Genomic DNA, 11907 nt, shown 5'->3' with positions numbered 1-11907 from the left:
GATCCATGCATATATGCAGTTTTTTGTGTTACAGTTGCTAAAATGTTTGATGGTGAACTTAAACTTGGAGTGTTGGTCAAAGAACTCCTTTACCTGTAAGGAATATTTGCATACATTGCATCTACCACATTTGAAGTGACCTAGGGGAAAATCTTCTCTCGTTGTAGTTTTTGGGAGTATATCTGATTTCACCAAAAGATCTTTAAAGGATTGTGGTTTTTTTAAGTCCGAAAAGAGGTGGTTTTTGACATCCAGGAATGTTGGACAGTAAATGCCAGTGTTTGTAGATGATGGCTTTAATCTCCGGTGTGCGGGATGTGTACTGTAAAGTAGAAGTGATGCGACTATTATTCATCTTGTCTGGACGTGATTTGAATAAATCTTGCCTGTTTATCTTTTCCGTTCTTTTTAACGCTTCACTCAGTCTTTTCTGTGAGTATCCACGTTGGACAAGGGAAGCAGTCATCTTCCTAGCAGAGAGGTCAAAGTCTTGGTGTAATGACGAGTTTCTTTTTAGTCGTAAATATTGGCCGTACGGAAGGTTCTTAATTAAATGGGGTGGATGGAAAGAGAATGCATGAAGCATGGAGTTGCGGTCTGTAGGTTTATGAAAGACACGTACTTTGAGGAGTTGATGGTTGTCTCGGAATACTGTGGTGTCTAAGAAATTGACTTGTACATCGTGAATGTTGCTTGACAAATGAATATGTGGGTCTCGGGTATTAATCCATTGGACAAAGTCCCCGGCCAAGTGGCGGTCTTCCATAATCATGAAAAGATCATCGATATAACGATAATAATGAAGAATATGTGATTTAAATGGGTTGGAGTCACTCAAGATGTGCTTTTTTTCAAAATCTATCATGTATATGTTGGTAATGGAAGGTGCGCACGCCGAGCCCATGGCCACCCCTTTCACCTGTAAGTAAAATTGATCCAGATGTCTAAAGTAATTGTGATCCAAAATGACGTCAAGTATATCAATAAGAAAATGAGTGGGGGGCTCTTTCACGGTTCTTGACTCCAGTAGTTCCTTAATGATCTGTCTAACTTCGGGTAGGGGGACATTCGTGTAGAGGGATTCTACGTCCAGAGTAAGTAAACATGCAGATGTTGGTATCACTTTATCTTCAATTGTTTTGATGAATGTCTTTGTGTCCTTGATGTAGGATGAAGTGTCGATAGCAAAGGGGTGAAGGAATTGTTCAATATATTTACATAATGGTTCCAGTAAAGATTCATTACCGGACACAATAGGTCTCCCCGGTGGTTTTTCTAAGGATTTATGGATCTTAGGCAGTATGTAGAAAACTGGAGTGCGTGGGAAGTAAAATTTTTGCAGTTTCCAATCAATGTAATGCAACATAATGCCTTCAGATAAAACCATACGTATTATCCGTGAGATGTCCTCCGTTGGATCCTTATTTAGAGATTTATAGAAAGAAGTATCACACAATTGTCTGTCGATTTCACTTAAGTAATCACAAGAATTAAGGATCACTATTGCACCTCCTTTATCAGCGGGTTTGATGACGATATTGGAGTCATTGGCCAGATTATGTATTAATTGTTGTTCATGGACTGTGATGTTCTTTTGAAGTTTGGGTGGTCTTTGTTTTTCCATTTTCGTGATGTCCTCCAGTATAAGCTGATAAAATACGTTCAGACGTGCGTTATCCACAGGTGGAATAAAGGTGGAGCGGGAGCTGAGTTGTTGCTTTTGGAGGGGAGTGTCACCAAAGAAACATCTCAATTTGATGAGTCGAATTAATTTGAATAAATCCACTCGGGTTCGAAATGAATCATATTTGGGAGTGGGGACAAAACTGAGGCCTCGATTTAATATTCTTTCTTCATCTGCACTCAGAGTACGGTCAGAAAGATTGACAACTAGGGACGTTTCTGGAACCAGCGGCGGGAGGGAAAATCCTGCGGGCGGGATTGAGTTGACGAATATGATCTCAGGGAGTATTGTCGGGGTTGGATCCAGGTATGTGTGATGGTTTGTGAGTCGCTGTAATCTGAGAATTCCGTGCTGCTAGACGAAGTTTCGGAGGGGGGTTTGGTGTTGCGTCTTGGTGTCTTTGACGGATTCATCCATGAGTATACATGATCTTGCTCGTAATCTTTCCTATCACGATCAAATTTCCTGACTTTTTCTGATTTAATCTTTTCTTCGTAGATTTTTAGTTCCGATTCTATCTTGCCAAATTGTGGATTGTACATGTCAAGATTAAACTTCTTCTGTAATTCCTCTGTCATCTTAGAGATGTCTAGATTCCTCTGTCATTGAGGAAGATTCATCTGATAAAAACCAAGACCCTGAATTTATTTAAATTTTTCATAACATCCTTGATCCATGATTCTAGGGTGGTTTGCAACATAGGAAAGCTATAAAATATCATGAAAAATTGTAAGTGCTTTTTTTATTGAAGGAAAAAGAACTTTAACATTGCAGCAAGTAAGAGCAAGTTTAGTTAATGATGCCCATTAGCTCACCCAGTGAAATTTCATTGATTAGAAAGTCAGCCACACCCAGAAGAGTATACATAAAACAACATTGTGGCAAGTGCTTGGATTTTTTCAAAACAGTTTCTTCTCAGTAGCTAATCTGTTGTGGCCCTGGGGTCAGATTCCTCTTCAGGGAATGAGGCTGGGGACTCTGAATTGGAAGGGAAATTGCAAACAGTGAATTGCACCCTAATTAAACCCAGTGCAAGGCCCTTAAATTGGTTCAGAGCCTGGACTGTCCTGGGTCAGATCATGGCTACTCCAAAGTGTGGATCAGGCTCCCAAATCAGATCAGGGCAGGGGTTATGCACAACCCCTTGTATTTATTGCAGTGTGCATGCCTCTTGGTTGTGCATCAAATCTACACAATTAAAGTCTAAGCAAAGGCACAACTGAAACGTTCAACAGAATTCCAGAAATAGAAATATTAATCCATTCCAGGAATACAAAACATAACTAAAGCAGCCAGGGAAATTTTGATTAAGAAAACTCGCTGGGTACCTCAAGATTGCAATCATGATAAAAATAGGTTTCACCTTCTGCAGGAATACACACATAAATGGTTTAACCTTTAAAGAAAATTGCTCCTCAGTTTCCTAAATGTTGCCAGGGACAAATCAAACAACAACAGAACAAGTGAATGACCAGATAGAAAAGCTTTCTATCCAGATTAAACATTCAATGCTTTGGCTTTCTGTTAGAAAACCACAAGTCCCTTAAACGTTAAAAACATTCACCTCCTCTTTGACCTGTTGTAAACATAAAGCCCGATGTGATTTTTTTATGGTCAGTTGTAAACGGTTTTATGCAGGGCGTTCTGTTGAAAATGCTGAGAAAGATTCACCTCTGGATTGTAAATGACTCTCTCCAAAAGGCAGTTGCATTAAAAGGGGGTGCCCCTGAAAAGCTTACCAGCCATATTTCACTTTAACAAGGAAGGAATATTCACAGGTTGCTGTAACAGCAGGAGCTGCAGAACTGCTCTTTGTCTTCAGTAAATAACATTTGGGGGAGAAACATTATATTGCAGTACATTTCTGCAGAGCTGATGGTAATGTCGGAATGCACTCCTAGGGGGGGACGGCAGACCCCCAGTACCTCTGAGCATTCCCCTTCACTCCAGAGTGCCTCTCTGCAACACTCCTCCTTGGAAAAGTTCTTCTGGCATGTCACAGCAAGAAGAAACATCCGTAGGTCTAAACTACGTTTTGTTTACAATATATACAGAGGATCCATAAGCACGTCTGTGTTCTCCAGCTCCGGCAGAACAAGACCTAAAACATACACTGCAGAAGTGAAAGCACAATCCAATAACACTCTCAGATGGAAGAGATAAGACAGTCTTCCATTCCCACACTCTTCTCAGACAACTCATGGGATTCACACCAATCACAGTAGCCTGCATCGGGTACACAAAATCCTAACAGGTAAGGCTCCCACTAATTTTAATACATATTTTACAGTAAGTGCGGCTGGAAACAGAACTACATATGTGATTCCCATTGCAGCTGTGAAACTCAGGACTGGGGGCCAAATCCAGTCCTCTGGCCCTCACAATCTGGCCTTCAAAGCTTTCCCCAGACTGCATCCCGAAGGTGTTTGACAAGCTGGAATATGTCCCTGAACTCTGATCTCTGAACTCTTGCTTGTGTGGCTGGAGAATGAAGAGGGGCATGTGCAAAAACTAATCCATTTACATGGTAACATTTACATCCATTGCTCCCCCTTTTTTGCCACTGGTCCTGCCTACCGCTTGTATGTGGCCCTTCGGGGGTCACAAAGCAGGTTATGTGGCCCCCAGAATGAAAAAGGTTGCCCACCTCACTTTAAGACCAGGTTGTCATGCTCAGGTGACCAGTCAGAGTTAGTTGATACTATGCAAAATATCCCGCAGTGAAGCGATAGGGAATCTACAGCCCTCCATATGCTATTTCAATTTAATTTATATATTTCATTTATGAATCGTTGTTGTTGTTTGTTGTTTAGTCGTTTAGTCATGTCCGACTCTTCATGACCCCATGGACCATAGCACGCCAGGCACTCCTGTCTTCCACTGCCTCCCGCAGTTTGGTCAAACTCATGTTCGTAGCTTCAAGAACACTGTCCAACCATCTTGTTCTCTGTCGTCCCCTTCTCCTAGGGCCCTCAATCTTTCCCAACATCAGGGTCTTTTCCAGGGAGTCTTCTCTTCTCATGAGGTGGGCAAAGTATTGGAGCCTCAGCTTCAGGATCTGTCCTTCCACTGTGAGCACTGAGGGCTGATTTCCTTAAGAATGGATAGGTTTGATCTTCTTGCAGTCTATGGGACTCTCAAGAGCACCATAGAAATATCAAAAGGGCTGTCACGTGGAGGATGGAGCAAGCTTGCTTTCTCTTGCTCCGGAGGGTAGGACCAGACCCAATGGATTCAATTTACAAGAAAAGAGATTCCAACTAAACATCAGGAAGAACGGACTCCCTTGGAAAGTAATGGACTCTCCTTCCTTGGAGGTTTTTAAGCAGAGGTTGGATGGCCATCTGTCATGGATGATCGGGTTGAGATTTCTGCATCGCAGAGGGTTGGACTTGGAGTCCCTTCCATCTCTACAATTCCATGATTCTATATATAAAGGCAATTACATCTGTAAAGACAATTAAAACAATTGCATATATATATTTAAAAAGTTAAATATAAAAACAGCTTAAATCAACTACAATTACATATGATCAATTCATTTCCAAGACAGCTACCAACAGGGTGAAAGGTTTTAGAAGGTTTGTTGATACATCCCCAGCTATTGGATATGCTGAGTGGTGCTGATGACAGTGTTGCAGTCCAGCAACAAGTGGGGGGGAGGGTGAGCAACAGATCCCCCACCCTTACAGCAATGGATTTAACTAAGAGGGGAGGAATCAGAAGTCATTCAAATGTGGGCAGGCATTAGCACAGGAGGAAATGCCTCTTGCTTCTGCCTCAGAAAGGCAACTAAGTTAGCAGGGGTTACAGGTAGGTCTGAGTCGAAGCAAAATAAAAAAATTCCTTCAGTAGCACCTTAAAGACCAACTAAGTTTTTATTTTGGTATGAGCTTTCGTGTGCACGCACACTTCGTCAGATACACTGAAACAGAATCAACCAAACCCTTATTTATATTCAGGGGGTGGGGGGGGGTGGGAATGGGTGATGGGCTGATAGGAGTGGTGAACCTGTTGATGGCTGTTAACGACTGCTGATGACTGCAATTGGTCCTGCGGGGGGGGGGGAAGCAAGGCACAAAAGAAAGCTAGATCATGCATAATGAGATAAGAATCTGATATCTCTGTTCATCCCAGGTGGCTCCGTGGTTTTTAGCTTGGTAATGAGTCCCAATTCAGCAATTTCTCTTTCTTGTCTGTTTCTGAAATGTTTCTGTAATAAAACAGCTGCTTTGAGATCTTGTATAGAATGTCCTGGGAGATTGAAGTGTTCCCCTACTGGTTTCTCTGTCTTCTGGTTCTTGATGTCAGATTTATGTCCATTTATCCTTTGGTGTAGGGTTTGGCCTGTTTGTCCAATATAGAGAGCTGAAGGACACTGTTGGCATTTGATGGCATACACAATGTTAGCAGGGGATTGTGTTCCCCTGAGCAGATGGTAGGCCTCCCTGCTCAGCCCCAGTCAGCACGGCCAGGGGTCCAAGAAGATGGGAGTTGTGGTTCAACAGCAAGTGGAGAGCTTCCCCACCCCTGACTTCATTTCAACAAAGCCATAACACTGGGTGAGCCTTCACTGGACTTTTAAAAAAAGAAACCACTAAGAAGAGTGATTCTTTGAACTCTTTTCATTGCAAGGAAAAATAAAGCAAAGAGGTCTTACAATAAGGGTTTTCCCTTTGTGGCCAAACCTGTGTTTTTAAATTGCCCATCAGTATTCTCTATTTATAATGCCTTCATTGTTCAGGACGTTGCGGCAATTAACTTGAACAAGGGGAATGAGTCAAACTTCCCTTGAAGAACCCAAGGTTCCAAAAATATATTGCCATTGGTTCGTCAGAACGTTCCATGACAATTTGCTTCCTGGCATTACAGCATGTGTTAACAAATCCTTTGCTCATATGAATAATGATTAGGAGGCTTTGTTCCCACTTTAGGAATATAAGAAAAATCCAGCTACATCAGAGAAAAGGCCTACCTAATCCAACGTTTTGTTTTCAAAGTGGCCAACCAGCTACCCATGGAAAATCCACAAGCAGGAAGTGAGCACAACAGCACTCTGCTGTTTGTGATCCCCAACAATAAGTATTCAGGGCCACCTCAGACACTGATGATAATGTAGCTATCGGGACTAGTAGCCATTGATAGCATTTTCTTCATTTAATTTGTCTAATCCCCATTCAAAGCCACATCCGGCATGGCCAAGCATCAGGGATGATGGGAAATGTAATCCAGCACCATACAGGAAAGGCTAGATTAGACAAAATTATGGAGGGTAGGTCTATCGGTAGCTCATAGTCACATGAACTAAATGGAACTTCCATGTATAGTGCAAGTGTACCTTGGAATATGAGATGAATGTGAACTCTCAAATGGTGTGTTGGTCTAACTGAGGGATGCGATGTGGATCTTAATGTGGGGAATGTACTTCTTACTCATTCAGTCCAGGAATGAGAGGGTCTGCCATCACCATCATTCAGTCTGAGCAAAAGCACCATGCTCATTCATGGCACCTCCCATCCCATATTTTGTTGTTCTGCCTTGCCTCATGTGTTCCTTTGGCTTTTGGGTGCCTCCAGACAGTCACTGTATTTCATGGCAAGGGAATTTAGGCTGTGTGCAGTTAAGGCGGAATGAAGTGCCCTGTCACTGAAGCACAATAAATCCATTAGGAAAGTGATGGAGAAATGAAATGAAAAGTGTGGGATGAATGAATGAATGAATGAGGGAAATACATGTAAATGTCTGACAAGCAAATCAGGATAAAGGCACATTGTTGCATTGCTGCCTGGTAAACACATCAGAATGAATGTTCAATAAATATATAGGGCTCGTCCACACTTGTCCCACACCTAAAGACAATGGGTCAGACTGGTTTGCCTCAGCACTTTCCCTAAGAAAACCCGCTTTTTACCACAGAGTGAGAGCAAACGTCAATCTGTAGAAAACCCAATTGATGTTTGCTCTGGTTAAGTGCTAAAGAGAAGATTTTCCCAGGGGAAATTGGTGGGACAAGTGGAAGTTTAGATGAGCCCTTAGTCTAACTGCCATGTAAGCTGTGTGTAAGCCAATTAGGAAGAATGTTCAATAAGCAGGTTGGCTATAGGAGCCTTGGTCTTCCAGCCTTCCCTTTCTCAGTAGATTCCCTCTGGCTACTTATTTTGAGCAGCACTTGGCTCTCGGCATACACCACCCTAGAACAACCGTACCCTCAAATTAGAGATCTGGAAGCTTATTGACCCTGACCCTGCCTGAGAGCAGGCTTGTCAGGCCTGCCCTTGTGGAGCTTTGAGCCATCTATAAATTCAAAACATGGACATTAGTTAACGTAATTGACATATGATGGGAAAGAATGCGCTGAGCATAATTGAATGTAGCCATCTTCCAAGCCAAGCACTTTATAGTGGCAGTAAATTTTGCATTTAGCTAGCTGTTTCCATCACGTATAAATATAAATTGTCCATGTAATCCCTCTTACCCTCCAGATCACACCGTAAAATAATTCGTTCTGTGAAATCAGTTGTCTTTATGGCGGCGTGGAAGTGCCTATCCATTTTCAACTAGGTACAGTTCAAACAAGTTAGCCCACATTACCTAATATTATAAAGTTAAATTAGGTTACTTCATAGTACGGTCTTCTAACAGAAGTGATTGGAGTCATAAAATATTTATGTTATTGACATCAGAATCATACAATGCTGGAGGCAAATCTAAACTTCCTAAGCAAAGGTATTAAAGCATTGGAAGGAATAGCAACTGGGTATCGGTCTGATCCATGGTATCAGTTTTGTCACAGGTAGGAAGGAAGGATTAAAATTCCTTCCCCAGGCCCACTGGTTGAAGTCTGGAAACTCTCAGGGCCTTGAAAAACAGCCGCCTTACATTAAAATGGTAATGCTGAGAATGTGCTCAAAACACCAAGATGTTGGGAAGAAATTGGGTATAAAGCAGAGATAGCTAAACTTTGTTGGCCTTGCTGCCTCACATATTATCGCTGGTTGATCCTCACAGGGCTGTGGGCCAACATGGCGTGTGACCACACCACACCCTGCCATACACCTAGAGTCCCCCAGCCCAACTCCTCAACTGATTCACAGAGGAGAGACATTGCCAGACTGAAAACTGGAATCCCCATGAAGGCTGTCAAAACTGGTGAGGTTGTCGGTGCAGTGGGGAGACAAAATTGCTTGGCTAGCCCGATCTACGGAGACCACTGGGAAGGAAGTAACGAGGCACCAGTAAAATACTCGATCCACTGCACTTAAATATCCTTGTTTGCTGGAAATGTGAGGCTGCGTAACAGGAAGACGTGGTGTTTGCTAGGATTTATGCATTGTTACGCACCACCCCAATCTTCGAGCAGTGCAAGATTTCCCAGGTTTCCAGGCATGCTTACCCAGGGTCCCTTTTTCTTTTGGAAAATGAGGCACAGCAGAGACTGTGATGTCTTTATGTTAAACAGTTTATTTATACATATATACTACCTTAGCCTATGACAGAGGGGTTCCCAAGCATTGCACTCTGAGAGGATATTGCTTCTCCCATAGCCCTGGATTCAGACAGATGTGAGCCACTGTCCTCTCTAACTATCTCTCCAGCTCACTACCTAGTTACATCACTCCTAGCTCTAACCCACCCTAAGCTTTGGGTTCATCTGTGGAGTGAAAGGGGCCCCAACCCTTTGCCACTTCATGCAAATTTCCCTTTGTGTTCTTCTTAATGGCCCTTTCCCAGGCTATCATCTCAGAAAAGAGGTCAGCTTGGCTTAATTACACATGCTCATTCTGGAGGATTGGCATTGTTTAGCATACAGAGCAATACACATGGTCTAGGTATCACCTCACACAGGAGACTAGCCTAGCTTAGTTAGTTTTTGACACAAGCCTTAAGTAATTTCTAGCACCAACTTGACCCACAGATTTAGAGTGTCTGGCACCCAAAAACTCAGAACAATATTGTAATGAGATTGGGGAGAGACTAAATGGATTTTTTATGGGGCTCCCTCTAGTCATGTGATTTTATTGCTGTACGACTGGATTCTTCAGTCAAACTTTGTTGTTTGTTGTTTAGTCGTTTAGTCGTGTCCGACTCTTCGTGACCCCATGGACCATAGCACGCCAGGCACTCCTGTCTTGCACTGCCTCCCGCAGTTTGGTCAAACTCATGTTCGTAGCTTCGAGAACACTGTCCAACCATCTTGTCTTCTGTCGTCCCCTTCTCCTAGTGCCCTCAATCTTTCCCAACATCAGGGTCTTTTCCAAGGATTCTTCTCTTCTCATGAGGTGGCCAAAGTATTGGAGCCTCAGCTTCACGATCTGTCCTTCCAGGGAGCACTCAGGGCTGATTTCCTTAAGAATGGATAGGTTTGATCTTCTAGCAGTCCATGGGACTCTCAAGAGTCTCCTCCAGCACCATAATTCAAAAGCATCAATTCTTCGGCGATCAGCCTTCTTTATGGTCCAGCTCTCACTTCCATACATCACTACTGGGAAAACCATAGCTTTAACTATACGAACCTTTGTCGGCAAGGTGATGTCTCTGCTTTTTAAGATGCTGTCTAGGTTTGTCAGTCAAACTAGAATGTGCTAAAGGGGGAGAAATTGGTTCATAAGGCACCTCAATGAGCTGTAAGGTCCATGGAAGTGAAGCCCAGGACAGGAAAACATTCATAGGAATTAGGTCTCCCACTAAACTCTTCACAGAATCATAAAATCATAGAATTGTAGAGTCGGAAGGGGCCACAAGGATCATCTAGTCCAACTCACTGCAATGCAGAAATCTTTCACCTAATGTGGGGCTCAAACCCACAAATCTTGGGATTAAGAGTCTCATGCTGTACAAACTGAGCTATCCAACCTCTTGCACAGAACTGATCAACACAGCCATAACAACCAACACAGACCATGCTTACTTGTTCATATATTGAGGCTAAGCATGAGATGGAAGAGGCAGCTGCCAGTCTGGTGGGCTTCTGCAAGTGGAATTGAGAGGGGTGGTCATCTGAGCCTTCATTCAAGGTAGCAAAATGTATTGGGCTGGTTCTGCACTTGGGCCACTCAGCAAGATTACAAGGAACCCTTTGCAAAAGTTGGAAACCCCTGGCTTTACATTCCATTTCCCTGCAGCTTATATTTGAAATGTGCTATGGAATTTCTTCCCCGCCCCCCTCATTACCCTCCATGTGCTTATTCATCCAGCCATCCCATCCTTCCTACCAATGGGAGCACCATGTTGTTGTTGTTGTTTAGTCATTTAGTCATGTCCGACTCTTCCTGACCCCATGGACCAGAGCACGCCAGGCACTCCTGTCTTGCACTGCCTCCCGCAGTTTGATCAAACTCATGTTCGTAGCTTTGAGAACACTGTCCAACCATCTCGTCCTCTGTCGTCCCCTTCTCCTAGTGCCCTCAATCTTTCCCAACATCAGGGTCTTTTCCAGGGAGTCTTCTCTTCTCATGAGGTGGCCAAAGTATTGGAGCCTCAGCTTCACGATCTGTCCTTCCAGTGAGCACCATACCAAATTCCAATAAAGCACCCCCATCATCCCTAAATAAAAAACAGAATAAACAGCAATACAACAAAGTCAATAAAGCCATCAATTCCATCGCAAAAATCTAGATAAATAGAAAACTTTTGAAATTGTACCTGGCCGTGGTCAAATAGATAGGGAATAGGCAGATAATATATACATATACCTGAATATTTTAGACTACCAGCAGAGTCCTATACATGCCTACTCAAGAAATGAGCCTCACTGAGTTGAATGGGACTTACTCCCAGGAAAGTGTCTACTACCTAATTGTAGCATTCTGTTTCAGCCAGTAGTTGGGTAACTCTTTCCCCCCTCTAGTAGACACAATTTCTCTAAACTGCCATATGCCAAATTCCTTCTTTTTCTTTCTGTTTTCTAAGAAATTAGTGTTCACCCCTTTCCTCTGCACATATACCAATTGCTTCTGTTTTGACATTTAAAAGCTGTAGGCCAGGGATGAGTGAAGACTTCAAAGCTCCTGTATCAAAAGATGCAGAGCTGCTTATGGGCTCTGCTACGGGATCTCTTATGTAGTCAGCCAATATTTGTTATTGTGTCTCATTATTTTCTCTGCGACTTAGCAAACATCTATCCTAACAGACTAACAAGTTAGCTAAAGCCAAGGAAAGTGAAACAAACTCTGACTGGGGGGTTAAATAAATCACCGTCTGAGCAAAACCATGCAACTTCTCCC

This window comes from Zootoca vivipara, chromosome 1 (assembly GCF_965207765.1).
Source record: "Zootoca vivipara chromosome 1, rZooViv2.hap1.1, whole genome shotgun sequence".
Lineage (NCBI taxonomy): Eukaryota > Metazoa > Chordata > Lepidosauria > Squamata > Lacertidae > Zootoca > Zootoca vivipara.
The sequence above is the reverse complement of the archived record's forward strand: the minus strand, read 5'-3'. Positions refer to the sequence as shown.